This window comes from Schistocerca americana, chromosome 6 (genome assembly GCF_021461395.2).
Source record: "Schistocerca americana isolate TAMUIC-IGC-003095 chromosome 6, iqSchAmer2.1, whole genome shotgun sequence".
Lineage (NCBI taxonomy): Eukaryota > Metazoa > Arthropoda > Insecta > Orthoptera > Acrididae > Schistocerca > Schistocerca americana.
Genome location: NC_060124.1, coordinates 154,094,474 through 154,113,692, shown reverse-complemented (window position 1 = coordinate 154,113,692; position 19,219 = coordinate 154,094,474).

The following is a 19,219-nucleotide window of genomic DNA, read 5'->3' as shown; positions in this document are numbered from 1 at the left end:
ATTTGAAAGGAGCGAAGATTACAATAAACTTTCTAGCTTACTTTGCTTGTCATGTAGAGTTGGCTCCACTTCTTGTCTAGAGGTCTCATTCTTGAAGCTGAAAATGTCACACTTTAGATCCTGACGTTTGGATTGATCTAAATAAATTTGGAGATTGTTGATGCAGAATTTTTGTTTTTACGTAAATCTGTTTCCTCACATTTTAGTATATCATACAGTGTTTTGATTTTTGAGATTAACAAAGCCGAATTTACGTTTTTCGTACAAAATACGAAAATATGTCCTATCACATCAGAGGTATGTTTACCACACCCTGCGGAAATCAACATATTCCAAAGGGTTTAGAATTTTTCTTAACAAATTAATTTCTACTAGTTTCTGTTCCATTATTACTTTCGATTATTATTTGATAAATTAATCCAGGAGTAAACATAGTAACCAGTACAGCATTGTGGCATTAATAATAGAAATTTTAAGAGTGCCAATAGTTCGTAATTTAAAATGTTACTAAAAAATAATTTTAACAGCACATTCAGAACTAGTACTTATTTATTAAAACCTTTTATAAAGTAATTAATTTTGATAAATTTCAGATTGAAATATAACATACTGTGTATGAAATTATATGGAAGTATTCAGAAAAGCAACTGAGATAATAGTGACCTGTACAAAATTCGAAAAATAACACTGGTATCGAAAACTACTATTGAGGAAAAGTAATGCTAGAGGAGGATGTTCTGTTACAAAGTTTACACGATCCTCTTGTAAGCCTCACCATCCGATTAAAGCGTCATCATCAGCAGTGTCACATGCAGAGGTTTGGAACTGAATCCAGGACAATGGAGCAAAGTCTAGTGATTAGGAACTCTACGGCACCACTCTTCCTCCATTTTGCTGAAAACGCAGAGGGAAGTTGACAACAGCGAGTGGATTACCCGAGGGTTACCCATCCAAAGTAACTGGCCAAACCAGACGTTGCTTCACTTCTACGATCTGAAAGGCCGTTAGCAAGGGGGAAAAAGTAAAAAGGTACTTTTGGTTATCTCTTACCTATAGTATTATCAAACATGAAGAAATTGAGAAGGACCAACATAGGTATCTTTTGATGACAAAAGAATTGTAGAAGGCTTAATACATCAGTTGTTGGTCACCGTTTCGGGCTACATGTCAGCGTTTGCTTATTCCTCCCCTAGCGAAGGACCACATAAGCACATCATCTATGAAGTTTTCGCTGCATAAAACACACAGAAGAGCCAAGGAAACTGGTAAACCTGCCTAATATCGTGTAGGGCTCCCGCGAGCACACAGAAGAGACGCAAAACCACATGGACTCGACTACTGTCTGAAGCAGAGCTTGAGGAAACTGACACAATGAATCCGGCTGGGCTGTCTACAAATCTGTAAGAGTACGAGGAGGTGGAGATCTCTTCTGAACAGCACGTTGCAAGGCATCCCAGAGACCCTCAATAATGTTCATGTCTGGGGAGTTCTGTGGCCAGCGGCAGTGTTTAAACTCAGAAAAGTCTTCCTGGAGACACTCTATAGCAATTCCGGACTCGTGGGGTGTCGCATTGTCATGCTGGAATTGCCCAAATCCGTCGTAGTGCACAAATGACATGAATGGGTGCAGGTGATCAGACAGGATGCTTACGTACGTGTTATCTGTCAGAGACGTATCTAGACGTATCAAGGGTCCCATACCACTCTGCCGGCCGAAGTGGCCGTGCGGTTAAATGTGCTGCAGTCTGGAACCGCAAGACCGCTACGGTCGCAGGTTCGAATCCTGCCTCGGGCATGGATATTTGTGATGTCCTTAGGTTAGTTAGGTTTAACTAGTTCTAAGTTCTAGGGGACTAATGACTTCAGCAGTTGAGTCCCATAGTGCTCAGAGCCATTTGAACCATACCACTCTAATAGCACACGCTCAACACTTTTACAGAGCCTCCACCAGCTTGAACAGTCCTCGTTCTGACAAGCAGGATCCATGGATTCGTGAGGTTGTTTCCGTACCCGTACATATCCATCCGCTCCATACAATTTGAAACGAGACTCGTCCGACCAGGCAAAATGTTTCCAGTCATCAACAGCTCAGTGTCAGTGTCGACGGGCTCAGGCAACGTGGAAAGCTTTGTGTCGAGCAGTCATCAAGTGTACCCGTGTGGGCCTTATGCTCCGAAAGCCCATGTCGATGTTTCGTTGAATAGTTCGCACGCTGACACTTGTTGATGGCCCAGCGTTGAAATATGTAGCAATTTGCGGAAGTGTGGCACCTCTGTCACGCTGAACGATTCTCTTCAGTCGTTGTTGGTCCCGTTCTTTCAGGATCTTTTTCCGGCCGCAGCGATGTCGAGATTTGATGTTTTACCGTATTCCTGGCATTCAAATCACACTCTTGAAATGGTCTACGAGAAAATCCCCACTTCATCGCTACCTCGGAGATGTTGTGTCTCATCGCTCGAGTGCCGACTGCAACACCATGTTCAAACTCTCTTAAAGTTGATAACCTACATCGTAGCCGCAGTAACCGATATACCAACTGAGCGAGGTACTTCTTGTCTTATACAGACGTTGCCGACCTCAGTGCCATATTATGCCTGTTTAAATATCTCTCTGTTTGAATACGCATGCCTATATCAGTTTCTTTGGCGCCTCAGTGTAATTGCAGTTTATTTCCCGAGTCTACTGATTTTCACCAAGTGAAATCGACGTCAAAGTCACGATATTTCTTCTTCATCCAAACAGCGCGGGAATCGATGTACTACACATCCGCAAGTATATGACACAATCAAGGGACAGTATCCCTCCCTGAGTGGGTGTCGCTACAACACAGCTAACATAACTCTAATCCCTAACCATTTTTCTTCCGCTGCCTCCTTTAGCAATTTCTAATTATCTGTTGTTCGCTCAGCAGCCCTGAACTCTAAGCTTTCTCATTAAAAATCCAAGACTGTGTCATAAGTGAAAAACGGTAATATACACGGGACTGAATCTTTACGCTTATGACAAATAAGAGGTTTTTTCTTGAAAATTTTATTTAGCTTATCAGAAGCACTCATCACCCTTATCACTGACTTAAGTACAAAAACACGAGGGAATTTGTAGCTTTCCTCAAGTACAAAAGATAATATATATTATTATTGGTTGGACAGGTATTAATTAATCAATTAAAATATAATGATAGTTGATTTTATCTGCTAGTAAACATGACTTTTAGGAAAGCATTCAAAAATCGGTAATGGTTGAGAACACCCCATGAATGTCTCGATTTGCTGGAGGCAATTATATTGAAATGATAAAACATGGCATAGAAACATTTTACTCTATTTCTAATTAAATTTGCTTCCCAGCATAGTCATTACATCAGACAGGCGAGCTTTGGTAGATGACATTTTTCGGAGGCCAATGACCGATCTGTATATTACGCAATTCGCTTAATAACATTGCCCGGATTTTAAGAGAAAAAGCTTGTTAAGAATGATCTTGGGGACGTATGAATTATATTGTGATGGATTAAACGGTGAATAACCACCAACAGTGTTCAGTCGTTACCACGTAACAATGCGGCCTGAAACTGGACCAGAAAAATGCGTAATAAAATCACATATAACATGGATAGCAAGGAAAGGGATCTTCAAATGAAACACGGCTGCTTAACATTAAAATTAACATAATTATTCAACAAAAGCTTACAAGTGACACATACGCAGATTATCTCGGTAGCGGAGGATAAAAGAGGGAGAGAGAGAGAAAGCGAACAAGTCGCGTTCCGCTTTTTTATGTCGTTAGACAGACGAATGTACCTACTACATTTCGTTTCACAGAGTTTCCTTTACACATTTTAACTCATAGATACTTCTTTACATTGTAGTTCATGAATAATTACAAACACATTATCACATTAGTACATCGTTTCTTTCTATTAATGTACAAATTTACTTATGTATATAAAATTATTTATGGTATTTTCAGGCGTTAATTAAAATTGGGGCTCTTTTTTTTATACATTTATAGAGTAACATTTCAGGTTCTTTCACTTCTTTGTTAATTTACACAATTTTATTTTCTGTACGCTAATTACACTAATCGTTTTAGCGTCCTTGAAATTGATTTTCTGGTCAGCTTTCAGAGTCTCTCTATTAATTTCATCCATTAGCTGTTGGAGTTTATGTACACCAGAAGAAAATATTAAAATACCATCAGAGAGAATGTGGTTCAGGTATGATACCACCCATAACCTGCATTCCTTCTTCTTTCTTCTAATTAAATGTTCTACAAACGTCCTGGAAGGTTACTAAGATTACTGTTATTGACACGCAATCTGTTTACGTTGTCCAACGGTTGCTATAGATTGACGTATGTATTCTTCGACGCCTCGTTTCTCAACTGCAGTTATCACAAATATGGTTGAAAATAGGTCAAAAGCGTTCTTAAAACGGTATTAATCCTAGGTAAATTGTCTATTCATGCTCGTTGATACGTTCTGTAATTCCATTTACGATGTGCAAATGGCGCATCGTAATGTATCCCCTATTAATACAGTTTCTTCCTTTCATAGATTAAAATTCTTTTTCTGTCGGATTGGTAATGATTTTAGCGAATTTACGCGTAATTAAATATGCATAGGTTGTAAAAGAAGATGGATTACTGCTTTAAGACGGCATTCTGGACTCGTAAAGTAAAAACGATCTGCATTGGGTAATGCTGATCAAATCCCAAGAAGAAACCCATTAGCTGATGAGGAGCCGGTCTGTTTCAAGACAGAAAAGCTACGTCTGTATAGAGAAAGCGAGCACGAGAGGGATAGAGAAAGACTCGATCCTTTTTTTTTTCTTTCGAGACACTGAGGACTTATTACACAGTCGGCCTTTCCATTACGTTCGTCAGTACTTGGTTTACATTTTTGCTGCTCTTACAAAATATATTACGCATTCACAGGCATGTGTATGTTTGATGATTGTATCTACGATGTGTATTGTCATTTCCATGCAAATCTGCCCGCACTTCACAAATCATAACCTCTTAACGGCATGAGCTGACGCTTCAATATACTGGAACACTGATTTTGAAGACTTCCACTTTGTAACACCGAAAATACAGATAAAATACCTTCTGCACTATCCAAAATTTTCGCCGTTTAATATCCGTTGATAACTTGCACTGTACTTTTGATTCCGAAGCTGTAAGCTGTATTACAGAAACTATATTTAATACGTAATCGATGTACTAGTGTATTTATTTTTGACTGTATATAACTGATTATAATTATAATGGAAATACTATAAAATTGCTGGTAATAGCGAAGGGAACTTTATTGACATGTATCGATAGCAACGACGAAATGGTAGTTGCTGTGACGTTGTATATCTTTGCGTATGGAGAGTCTCTCTGTCTCGTTGCGAACAGAGAGGAAGCAGAGCGGCTTGAGCCATGAAAGAGTGTGGAAGTGTTTGCTAGGCGCTTCCGCAGACGTGGTGTGCAGCTATGCTTGCCTGATTTGTTAACCCGCGAGTGTTGAGAGCACGGTAGAAGAAAACAGGCGGAGGTAGCTGCAATTCCAGCTATTGCCTGTCACATAATTATCTGTGGCGCTGGAGACGACTCGGGGTTCTCATCGAACAGCAGCAGCAGCAGCAGCAACAATGGCAGCTCAGTATTGTCGTCGGCTGCGTCCTTCGTTGGCCGCACAGCTACAACGTCGTAAGACTTAAGTGAAAAATCATAAACTTACGTAGGCATTGCCCAGTAGTAACTTGAATAATAACTTACAATAGTTAAAACTTGTAGAACACATGGGTTGTCGCAGTCCTTAGACATTATTACCAAGCAGGGTCCATTTTCATTTCCATGCAATCACCAGGTGTCGTAAGAATATGAAAATCGATTAAATATTTAGCGCCAGTTTTGTGTGTTTGGTAATGACCAGTTTCAGTCTACATTTTCTGCCTCAGTAATTGTTCATTCTTGTATTGCATGACAGAGGCTACTTAAAGTAAAATAAAATTTCACAGGCCAGACTAATAACTAAAGATACAGCACAAATTAAGAGTGCGCAATTTCAGTTATTCTGTATTTAGCTTAACGAGTGACTTCTGCTGGCATGGTATGTATTTTATTATTGTTATTTTAAAGTTGAAATCAATTGCTCATTTGAAAATAAATTCAGTTCAACCTTTCAATAATCAAAAGTAAATTGCTTGCCTTTTTCTAAATCTTGTATTACGTTATACTGAGATTACTGAAAGTCTTTTTTTTTTTTTTTTTACATAACAAAGTTTAAGTTAAGCCAGTCATATATTTAACCAGTTATTTCATTTAATTTTGCTTTCAATGTTTTGGTATTTCAGAATAAGTAACTGCAAACTCAGTGCTTTATGATTCATTTATTTTTCTTGTGAACTGTTGTTCTGTGGCAAAGCGTGACAGCCTTCTGTTGCCACACCAGTGATTATTTTCTTAAATTTCTTTGCCATTACCTCTCACAAGATTCTGTAGATTCATTGCCCTAGCGGGCTGGCGACGGTTTAATTATCCCTTCTTTTTAGCTAATCAGTAATTTTTGTAGTAAATATTACGTGGTACTCTGCGTCCCCCCCCCCCCCCCCCCCCCCCCAACCCTGTGCGGTTTGTGAGCGATTGCACTATACTCCTATACTCCACTCATTTCAAAATTATCGTTAGTATTTAGCTTAAGTTTAGAATAGATTCTTTCTTCAGAAGAGTCTGTTGTACACAGTACTCCAACTAACCGGTGTTATTTTCCTTCGGTAACGATAAACTTTTTCACTGTAAAATTTCATTATGCATACACGATCACGGTTAGTTATATTGCAGTCCAGTAGGCCGATTAGGAAGGGGGTGGGGGTAAAAACGTGACGAATACTAATTAAAGTATTTGTTGTGAATGGTCGTTATAGTGTACCTACTTCGACATCTTGAACGGATGATGCGTTTGTTTTTCCTTTGTGAATGTTACTGTTATTTTCTCAAAGACATTTGAAGAGCATAAAGCCATTTGACAAGTGAGCTGCCTCTTCGTCTTCCAAGTGTAATGCATATGTGCATTCCCTTCACGTGTTTAAGCCAAGTATTAGGCATATTTACGTGATGGGGAATGCTCAGTAGCAGCCAGGGTACATGTGCATTTAACAATTAAGCATCAGTAAGGAGCATTAGTGATGAAATCATAGGAGGCAGTGTTGTGCAACCTTAGTAGGGACAAGATCCGACTGTTCGGGAGTAGGATCTTACAATGTGAGACAGTGTTTCGAGACAAACTTCTGTCACAATGTCCGCAAACGTGACATCAGACCCACCTAGCAACAGCGATCTGAACGCCCATTGGCTGAAAGTTTGGATATATATATAGGAAACGAGAGAAGTGTCCTTATTGGCAGAGGGAAAGGAGGGGAAGGGGGGGGGGTCCCTCTTGTCCTTCGGGAAGACAGGGCGCGAATCAGTCGCTCAGTCGCGAGGAGCAACTCAAAACGCACGGTCGAGTAACCATGGCTGCTCTAAAAGAACGGTCAAGAGTACATATTTCAGCTGTTAAACAACATATAAAGTGAATTTATTAGTTATCAGAATGCCACGTGTCGTGGGCAGTGTCTATCATTATGGAAAGTCAGAAAACTGTGTTAATGCGTTGTAAAGGGTCGAATATACTGGCATATCCCAGAGCCGCCATATCGCAAATTCTGATTCTGTGACGAGTGTGACAAATCAAATTCTGTATTAAAACAAGTATAGTACAAACGTTGTTGACAATTAACAACTGGCATCCCTAAACACTCCACTTCAGCAGGATCACCTCCTACATGGAACCTGGAAACTGATCGCTACTACTGTGCGACGAGGGACTTACCGAAGCAGCAAGACACCAGGTTAGTGATACCGCCCAGAGAAGCACTTCCTTCTCGCTACAATGTCAATGAGGGTATTTTACAAGGTATGTAAATCTTGAGGCATGTAGTTAACGAAGACTGAATGCATCCTGATCGAGAAAAAGTAGGTCTCATAATAGATTTTCCACCTCCTTTGCCTATTCGCTATGAGAGGGGCTTCCTCGGAAGGTGTTGCTATTACAGATGCTTCATACATGATTTCAGTTGCAATCCACAATCTTTGCAAGAATTGCTGCACTGATAAGCCAAACTTTTGTAGTGTCGGGAGCACGAAATATTTTTCTGTAGCCTTAAGAAGGTGGAGGCATCTTCAACAGCCACGGAACTTTGTGATGAAAAGGCCCAGGCAGATCTGCAGCGTGGTGCTAGTGGTTATGATGTAGGTGATATTCTACGCAAATAAAGGAAGGTGCTGATCACTTACGCCTTCAGAGTAATGTCCAAGCCCGAGAGAAATTATATTACAAGTAAGATAGGGCGCATAGGAAGTTTTTGGGCTATCAGTAAGTTCCGACCGTATTTATGCGACATACCATTCACTGAAAAGACTGATCATAATTATTGATGTTTGTTGGCAAGTATAAACTATCTATCTGGCCAGCTGGTTAGATGGGCACTGCAGGTATAGGAATACATCGCAATAGTGTAAAAAATGGATGATAACATATGGATACTGACTGCCCTTCTCAGAATCAGCTAGAAGAATATTTTGGTGCTATTGATATTGAGCCATTAAACTAACGAACATTGGAATTATACAAATGTTTCAGCACTGAGGCTTTACTGGAGGAAGAAACTGTCCAAAGAGAGATTGGATTAATAGAGAGAATATTATATAAAAGAAATTACGACGCAGTGGGATGAAAAGGGTTGCTCTCCATCCCAGATCATTTATAGCCAGACATCCTGAGGTATTTTCAGGACGCTCAAACATCACGTCATCCGGAATTTGCGAACACTTTGGATAAAACATAAGTACCTTTGGCCAAGTGTCTATCTATCTGTTAGACACTAAGTAAGTCATGTAACTCACTACAGGGAATGTCAGCGACGGAAGAAGGTGCATGAGTTACCGATATCTAACATTTAAAATGAAAATTATTAATTAGTAAGAAAACGTCTCTCCTGGATATTTACTTATTCTCTACCATGTAGCCTCTTCGCTTAGAGGGAAATCTGAAATATGAGAACAATAATTCTTCTTTTACATAGCAGGTTAATCTGTAAACATAAGTCTCTGGGTTGATTAGTTCACACAGAGAAATAACGAAAGAAGAATTTCGTTTGCCTTGTATTTTATACAGAAAATCGAGTAATTTAATAAGCCGACGAATGCAAATCGATCACTGTGTCATTGTCATTGTTTCGGTAGAAAGAAAGTCAATTGAGCCCAAAGAGTATAAAATACATCGTTCTCTTGCTGTAGATCGCGGAGGACGACACTTCAAATCATACAGTAATAAAACGAACTTGTTACGCTGAAGGCGTGAAAATGCAATTTGACAACACACGGGACATATGGTACTACTGTCTCTGCAGTTTTTCCATTTCACTGAATTAAAACTGACTTCTTGGGAAGGTTTCCCACGTCAAAAAATGGGAATGAATGGATTATGATGAGCCTGAGTACCTTACCCGTTATACTCTAACCGAGGCTGTACCAACGTCTAGAATCGCCTGGTTACCTGTAGAAGACATAATTTTGAAACACGGACCGTCCTGTGGAAAAGTGAGTAAAGACTGGTATCAACAATAATTTCACAATGCAACATCGCCTGCTGTATTACAACTACCTACCTTTGATAGTAGAATGTCATTGCGGAACATTTTTAATAAGACAGTCTCTCTCTCTCTCTCTCACACACACACACACATAGGCATGAAATTTTTTAACGTCTGGGAAAGTGGGCAACATTCTGGGGCAACGTCTTTCATTGTCCAAGAATAATTTAAAATTGTTCCAATCCTCGTGTTCAGATCTTTTGTGCCGGACGAAAGAACATTCCTCGGCACTGTGGTGGGTTCTTAGATTTACTTTTAGAGGAGACTGGGTGGGCACTACTACACAAAATATTAGACCACTCTATTATAACTTGAACAGGTACTTAACTTTGAAACTATCCAAGTCAACTGGACTGTCTATATATATATATATATATATATATATATTTGTAAGCGTAGGCTTCCGCGGCCGTTGTCATCTTGCTAGCTGCAACTCTGGCCGAAACGTTGGCGCATTTTAAATTATGACGACGCGGTCTGATACCCTGAAGAATTTTATTGAAGATGTATATATTTGTTACTGTTACTAAGCACTTAGATTTACTTTTAGAGGAGACTGGGTGGGCACTACTACACAAAATATTAGATCACTCTATTATAACTTGAACAGGTACTTAACTTTGAAACTATCCAAGTCAACTGGTATATATATATATATATATATATATATATATATATATATATATGTACCGAGTGACGCGCGTTTCTTTGGCTCGCGAGTTTTTCCGCTCATTGAAGGTGTTACAGAGAAGTGCGGCAGTCCACAACATGTGCATCCGACTAAACAAGTGTTACCTGCCGTGGTGTATTGTTCTCCGTTGATTACCACAAGTGATAAGTGATAAGTGAGTGAAAAATGGGAAGAGCACGAGTAAGCGGCAGCAGGCGAGGCTACAGGGGCGCAGGCAGCGCGGGCGCCCGGTCTCCGGCGGCAGGTGAGGCCTCGCTTCCCGACATCGGGGAGCTCGTCCGGTCCCAGGTGAGTGCGGCGCTGCACAGTAAAGACACGCTAGACGTAATCGTGCAATCCATCGCGAACTCTGTGACGGCCGCGGTCATGGACAAACTGCAAGAGTCTGTCGGGCGCAACAACACCGAAATCCAGTCTCTTAAAAAGTCCCTGGCCGCACAAGAGAAAAAAGCCGCCGACCTAGAAGCTAAACTGTCTGCGGCCACCGATGAAATTGAGCAGTATCAGCGAAGGAACAGCTTGCGCTTGTTCGGGGTAGCTGAAAACGAACATGAAAACACCGACGACCTGGTTCAAATGGTTCAAATGGCTCTGAGCACTATGGGACTCAACTGCTGAGGTCATTAGTCCCCTAGAACTTAGAACTAGTTAAACCTAACTAACCTAAGGACATCACAAACATCCATGCCCGAGGCAGGATTCGAACCTGCGACCGTAACGACGACCTGGCCATTAGCCTCGTGCGTGAAAAACTTGGCGTGCAGATCGACGTGGCCGATATTGACAGAAGCCACCATGTTGGGCGCAGGATACCAAGTGCCATGAAACCCAGGCCCATAATAATTTAATTTGTGTCATACCGGAAAAGAGCTGACGTGTTTGCTCAGAAAAGAAAACTCGCCAAGAGTGGGGTTACCCTGAGGGAAGATCTGACGCGCGAAAGACTAAAAGTTTTGAACACTGCGATCACACAGTTCGGCCTTCAAAATTTATGGACCCAGGATGGCAGGATCGTAGTCAAGACGGAAGGAGGGAGGAAAACGGTAACGAACATGTCCGAACTGAAAGACTGAGCGAAATCTCGCGAGACACAAAGTCTCATATCAAAGTCTCATATTGTACTCTGTCTAATATAAGTTAATTATTATTCTTTCTTTTCATTTTTTTACGTAAATATTGCTTCGTTATTTCTATAAGTACCATAAGTACTCTATTTAAAATCAGTCAATTGTTTCACATAAATATTGCTTCTTTATTTGTCTATCATAAGTGCTCATGTATATTCATATTGTCAGTCAAACGGGAATTAACATACTCCATTAACAGGAATCTCCTTAAAACCGCCTTTCTATATATGTTATTTTCATCCTCGTCACCACCACTACTACTACTATTATCTTTTTCGTAACCACTACTGCCAATTTCCATCTTTCTTTTCGCTCCCTGCTCCGATACCTCCAGCTTGTCTTTCACCTTTAGCCCACAGACGCTTGAGTCAGTCACGACCTTGGACACACCTGTAAATATGTCTTCCCTCTTCCGGCCAGCAGGTAAACGGAGCGCGCTCGGTCCTACAGGCGGCCACAATGGACGGACCGGTTCCGGCGGCGGGCTTTTTGTGGCCCACGCGAACGCTCAGTCGCTAACGGCTCACTTCGACGAGTTCTGTGACCTGTTCTGCCAATCGCTGTTCCATATTATCCTCGTCTCTGAAACTTGGTTGAAACCAAACATTTCTTCCGACGCTATCCGAATCACTGGTTACTCTCTCCTAAGGGCAGATCGTGAAACACGACGCGGGGGTGGAGTGGGGGTGCCTATGTTCGCTCTGATCTGAGACCTACTACACTATGCACATCGGATGCAAAGGGTGAAGGAGAAGCAGAGTTCTTATTTTTCGAAATAAATACAACAAATCAGAAACTGCTAATTGGAGTAATCTATAAACCTCCAAACGTCGGTGCTATGTCCTCCTTTCAGTCTGCCCTGTCCTCGCTCGTGACACTGTATGAACACATAATCATTATGGGCCACACAAAAATCGACTTACAGTTAAAATCTCCCTCTGCAGAAAAACTAAGGAGACTGTTCCACTCCAATGATATGAGTTTAACACCGCTGGACCCAACTCATCACACGCCACACGGCTATACACTCATAGATATAATAGCAACAAAGCGACCAGATAAAATAATTCGCGCCTATCAGACATCCGCTCCAGGACTCTCTGCTCATGACGTGATATTCTTAAATTACTCAGTGCGTACTACCAAAGAAAAATCTCACCTGGTAACCTTCAGAAACCTAAAAAATGTTAACCATGACGCTCTTCAAAAGGATTGCTCAGACATCCCTTGGCATGATATAAGCAATGAACCGACTTTAGACGGAAAAATTCGGGAATTATATCGCAAAATTATTGCACTGTATGATAAACATGCTCCTCAACGCACTGTCATGGTAAAGAGAGCTCCCGCTCCGTGGCTCACCACTGCATTACGCCAGTTAATGAATAAACGTGATGCTGCACATAGGGCCTTCAAACGTAACCCAACTCCCGAGGCGTACGAAGCTTATAGGAAACTCCGGAATAGAACCAAGCAAAGCGTGAGGAATGCCAAAATCAGACATGCCCGCTCTGTCGTATGCGGCATATCAAAACCTGCTGCACTGTGGAAAAAGCTGCGCAGTTTCGGTATAGGGAAGCGAAGAGCTGACGCTGTTTATCAAGAGTCTGCAGAAGAATTAAACGATTTCTTCTCAACAGCTGCAAACTGCCACGCAGCGACAAATTACCAGCCCCAAGATATCAATCTCTCGAGAGACAAGTTTTTCCTAAAACATGTCACTACCGGCACAGTACACAAGGCAATTATGAGAATCTCTTCCGAGGTAGTAGGAAATGATGGAGTGAGCATTGGCATGATTAAGAACGTCGTAGACACTCTTACTCCAGTTATCACAGACATCTTCAACCTGTCTCTTGTCAGTAGTACATATCCCACTGAGTGGAAGGAAAGTTGGATTCAACCTATACCCAAGACTGACAACCCTAAGTCGCCTGGTGACTACAGGCCGATCAGCATACTACCTGCAATATCTAAAGCCCTAGAATACATCGTCCATGACAGCTGACGGATTACCTCAAAACTCATAACATCCACGACAAATATGTCGGGCTTTCGAAAGCACCATAGTACAGCAACTGCATTAATCAAAGTAACTGATGACATTAAACATGCTATGGACGGACGTGAAGCTACCACTGCTAACACTGCTTGACTTTAGCAAGGCTTTTGATACAGTTGACTTTGATATATCACTGACTAAAATGAAGCAGCTGAATTTCTCAAACAGCGCAATACACTGGTTCGACAGCTACCTCAAAAACAGAAGTCAACAAGTCATTTGTGGGTCGGAAAAGTCATCATGGAAAAACGTGTGCTCTGGAGTTCCCCAAGGCTCCGTCCTTGGTCCATTGCTCTTCTCACTGTACATTAATGATATTTCTTCAGTGATTCACTCCTGCAACTACCATCTATATGCCGACGACATCCAACTGTACATAAGTGCAAGCCCCAAGAACATTGCTGACGCAGTAGCGAGTATGAACGCAGATCTTTGCTCTGTTTCTCGATGGGCACAGAACCTAGGTCTGAAACTAAACCCCAAGAAATCCCAGGTCATACTTATATCTCATCCAAAGTTAATCAGTCGGTACTTTCGCGAAACAGTCCTTCAAATACTCCTCAATGGTACCCAACTACCATACCAAAAAACAGTAAAAGACCTTGGAATAATCTTGGATGAACACCTAAACTGGGAAGAACAAACAGTCACAGCTTGCCGGAAATCGCTCTCCTCCCTACATGCAATTCAAAAATTTAGAAACCCATGTTAAACAAAAATTAGTCCAAACACTAGTCTTGCCTAATCTTTACTACTGTGATGTAGTTCAATACGGCACAAATAGTGAAAATTCGAGATGCCTCGAGCTAGTGATGAATGCTTGCGTTAGATACGTATGCAATATACGGTTGTATGATCATATTACTCCTTCATACTCCCAGCTAGGTTGGATACGCCCACATAAGGCACGCGATCTCCACACGATGTGCTCACTTCATCGATTTCTTAGCCACTGGTGCGCCCAATACTTATCTTCTCACATTAAATACCTATCATCATTCCACAACCGGAATACCAGATCGGATACGTCTAGCATCTTGGCTGTACCTTTACATAACACAAAATCTTTCTCCGTGTCATTCTCCATCTCAGCCATAAGACTATGGAACGCGCTCCCCTGTGATCTGCGTCTTATGCAGAACCACTCAACATTCAAGAGGGAACTCAAGACTTACATATTAGGGACGGTATAGCCACCATTGTTGTGCCCCTCTCATCTCTTTCTTTCTCCTCTCCATCATAGCTTCGAATTTTACCACTCTATTTCTCTTCCTCTAACCTATCTACCTCTTCTATATCTCTTTCACCTCATTCTATCGTCTTACGACTCTGCTTGGTGAGAATAACTCATAAGCTGCAAGAATATAACGAGAAAATTCCCAACTAGCAATAGGACTGACATTCATAAAAGAAAAATATGTTTACTTTCATATACACTCCTGGAAATTGAAATAAGAACACCGTGAATTCATTGTCCCAGGAAGGGGAAACTTTATTGACACATTCCTGGGGTCAGATACATCACATGATCACACTGACAGAACCACAGGCTCATAGACACAGGCAACAGAGCATGCACAATGTCGGCACTAGTACAGTGTATATCCACCTTTCGCAGCAATGCAGGCTGCTATTCTCCCATGGAGACGATCGTAGAGATGCTGGATGTAGTCCTGTGGAACGGCTTGCCATGCCATTTCCACCTGGCGCCTCAGTTGGACCAGCGTTCGTGCTGGACGTGCAGACCGCGTGAGACGACGTTTCATCCAGTCCCAAACATGCTCAATGGGGGACAGATACGGAGATCTTGCTGGCCAGGGTAGTTGACTTACACCTTCTAGAGCACGTTGGGTGGCACGGGATACATGCGGACGTGCATTGTCCTGTTGGAACAGCAAGTTCCCTTGCCGGTCTAGGAATGGTAGAACGATGGGTTCGATGACGGTTTGGATGTACCGTGCACTATTCAGTGTCCCCTCGACGATCACCAGTGGTGTACGGCCAGTGTAGGAGATCGCTCCCCACACCATGATGCCGGGTGTTGGCCCTGTGTGCCTCGGTCGTATGCAGTCCTGATTGTGGCGCTCACCTGCACGGCGCCAAACACGCATACGACCATCATTGGCACCAAGGCAGAAGCGACTCTCATCGCTGAAGACGACACGTCTCCATTCGTCCCTCCATTCACGCCTGTCGCGACACCACTGGAGGCGGGCTGCACGATGTTGGGGCGTGAGCGGAAGACGGCCTAACGGTGTGCGGGACCGTAGCCCAGCTTCATGGAGACGGTTGCGAATGGTCCTCGCCGATACCCCAGGAGCAACAGTGTCCCTAATTTGCTGGGAAGTGGCGGTGCGGTCCCCTACGGCACTGCGTAGGATCCTACGGTCTTGGCGTGCATCCGTGCGTCGCTGAGTTCCGGTCCCAGGTCGACGGGCACGTGCACCTTCCGCCGACCACTGGCGACAACATCGATGTACTGTGGAGACCTCACGCCCCACGTGTTGAGCAATTCGGCGGTACGTCCACCCGGCCTCCCGCATGCCCACTATACGCCCTCGCTCAAAGTCCATCAACTGCACATACGGTTCACGTCCACGCTGTCGCGGCATACTACCAGTGTTAAAGACTGCGATGGAGCTCCGTATGCCACGGCAAACTGGCTGACACTGACGGCGGCGGTGCACAAATGCTGCGCAGCTAGCGCCATTGGACGGCCAACACCGCGGTTCCTGGTGTGTCCGCTGTGCCGTGCGTGTGATCATTGCTTGTACAGCCCTCTCGTAGTGTCCGGAGCAAGTATGGTGGGTCTGACACACCGGTGTCAATGTGTTCTTTTTTCCATTTCCAGGAGTGTACATAGTCACTAGTATTATTATTATTATTATTATTATTGTTATTATTCTTGATTGTTATAATTATTTTTTGATTGTTATAATTGTCATTGTACTACGTTTATAATCTCTATTTTTTTCTTTAACATAAATACTGTATAACATGTTATATGTCCTTAATGTTCTGTAGAAACTGAAATTTGCTGAATCTGAGTATGCCTGGTTAGGTGTAAGAAGGGCCTGAAGGCCCTAATCTTGTCAGGTAAAATAAATGCATAAATAAATAAATAAATAAATAAATGAATATTTGTCACTGTTACTGAGCACTACTACTGTACCACTTGATACAGTATAGAATAGCAGTCTCCTCTCTCAGTATACAATTGACTATAAGCTTTGCTACATAGTTCTACCTAGTACAACTCTCATGTTGCTGGCTCTGTAGTGAGATGATGTTATCGTTTTCGGCGAAGGTTGCAGAGCGGGTCTGAGCGGCACTCACCTCTGACGTCAGTCAGTCCTCGGCATCGGTGGCGTATGGAAACTCTAAGGTCCCGTATACGCCGAAGTATCCCATTCGTCTGGCAGCGGCTAGGCTAAGTTGTGGTTCGGTCGTGAGGTACCAACTTTGTCATAGTACCTCGTTCTTCAGACGACACGATCCGATCAAAGTTTCCAGAGAGTTTCCCTTGGTTGCAAGGCAAATGCCTGAACTGGTACACCCCTCCATTTTATCAACAACTGTGAATCCCTATGCCCCAGTAATGAGCTTGGGTGGTGATTGCCTAAGAAGGTCCGAGGCTGTAAAATGGGCTAATCTCAAGCAGCACGCTCTACGTCTTAAAAACTGAAAGAAATAAAAAAATGATAAGAGGGCTCAATATGTACAGTCAGTTCCACAAGAAAGTGTACGCCATAACCTTAAATGTAACGTCCGCAGCGACATCTCTGGTAGTGGTCTCGAACCTGTAACAAATGCGCTTTTGCACACTGTATAGATAAGCGGTATGAGAGTTGACTATTTTGGATATTTGCTCTTATTTACAGCCAAATTAAAAGCTGAAAAATGTGCAATCAGAAATGCCTTCTGAGGTCCGTTAAGAAGCTATTGGGTACGAACGAGGTGAACTGGGTACTTTATGAGGATAATGATCTACAACACCACAGCCATCTCTGTATAGCGTGGAAACAAGGCAATGGGATGTCCACGATGGACTGCCATGCAATGTCTCCAGATGCAAATCCGATCGAAAATGTTTTGTCGTATATTAAGATGAAGCTTAAAGGAAAGCCAGTATATATTATGAAGAAGCTGTGATATACAATCAGGACGATATGGAGATCGTTACCGAGAGAATATGCAGAAAACCCAGTGAAAAGCATGCCAAAAAGATGCCAAGCTACAATCTATAATGGAGGCGAGTGTATTAACTATTAGGTAATTGTGCAGTTAGTGATAATATGTATTTTCATGTAAACATATACGAGAATGGGGTGTAAGGCTAGTTCGCGTCCGTAGTAGAATACTACACGTGCACCCTGGGTAACGCTAAATGAACTAGCACTAAAGGCAACCAGATAATCCAGATAATCTTGTGCTGGATCTCCTGGTAAACACATCATGAGTGATACCGACCAAATGATCGATGAAGAATTGACTAGAGCACTCGGACCGTGCCTCCGAGTCTGCCACCTAAACATTGAAGGCATAAGTAGGAGCAAATGTGAATTTCTCCAGAGAGTTCTCACTCAGAACAAAATCGACGTAGTCGCGATACAAGAGACTCATGCGGAAAACATAGATCAGCTGGCCTCTAGAGGAAAAATCCCTGGATTCGAGATACTGGGAGCCACCTACCACCGCAATTACGGTGTGGCAACCTACATACGAAATAAGATAGAAAATGCTTCCCTGTGTAAGATATCCACAGACAACAACATGAAGTTGCTGTCAATATTGGCGAGACCACTATAGTTAACATCTATAAGCCTCCCGACTGTCCATGGCCTCCAGAAGTACTCCAAGAATATCCCCACCCTGCTATCTACGTAGGAGACTTTAATAGTCACCGTGAGAACTAGAAGTACGCACGAAACGACCAGAACGGTGAATCCCTGATGAGCTGGAGTGAGGAGACTAACACCCACCTGATTTTCGACGCTAAGGACCGCGGAACATTTCGATCAGCAGCATGGAGACGAGATTATAACCCTGATTTATGTTTTGTCACTAAAATCAAAAACAACCAACCGCTAGCCGCAACTCGTGAAATCCTGTCTGATTTTCCACATAGCCAGCATCGCCCTGTTATCTTAAAAGTCGGAATTAACATCCCAATCATAAAATCCTTTCCTCGCCCACGATGGAATTTCCAGAAGGCAGACTGGGCCACCTTTGCAGAAAACCTTGACAAGTGTCTAGGTTGGATATCCCCGACTAGGGACAACTATGACAGATTTGTGGGAGCAGTCATCGCCACGGCTAAGAGGAATGTACCCAGAGGCTACCGGAAAGAGTACATCCCAGGCTAGAATGAGAGATGCGAAGACCTGTACCAGGAATTTACCGAAACCAACAACCAAGAAATCGTGGACGAACTGTTGCACAGCTTAGACGCAGCTCGACGGGAAAAATGGATGGACACCGTGGAGAATCTAGATTTCACTAAATCCAGTAGGCAAGCATGGACCCTACTTCGCAACCTGGGAGGCAGTAAACGTAAAATAAAAGACACCCACCCGATAACCCCTAACAATGTGGCCGCACACGTAGTTAGAACCTCAAGAGCACCAAGGGACAGAACACACACCACGACCGTCAA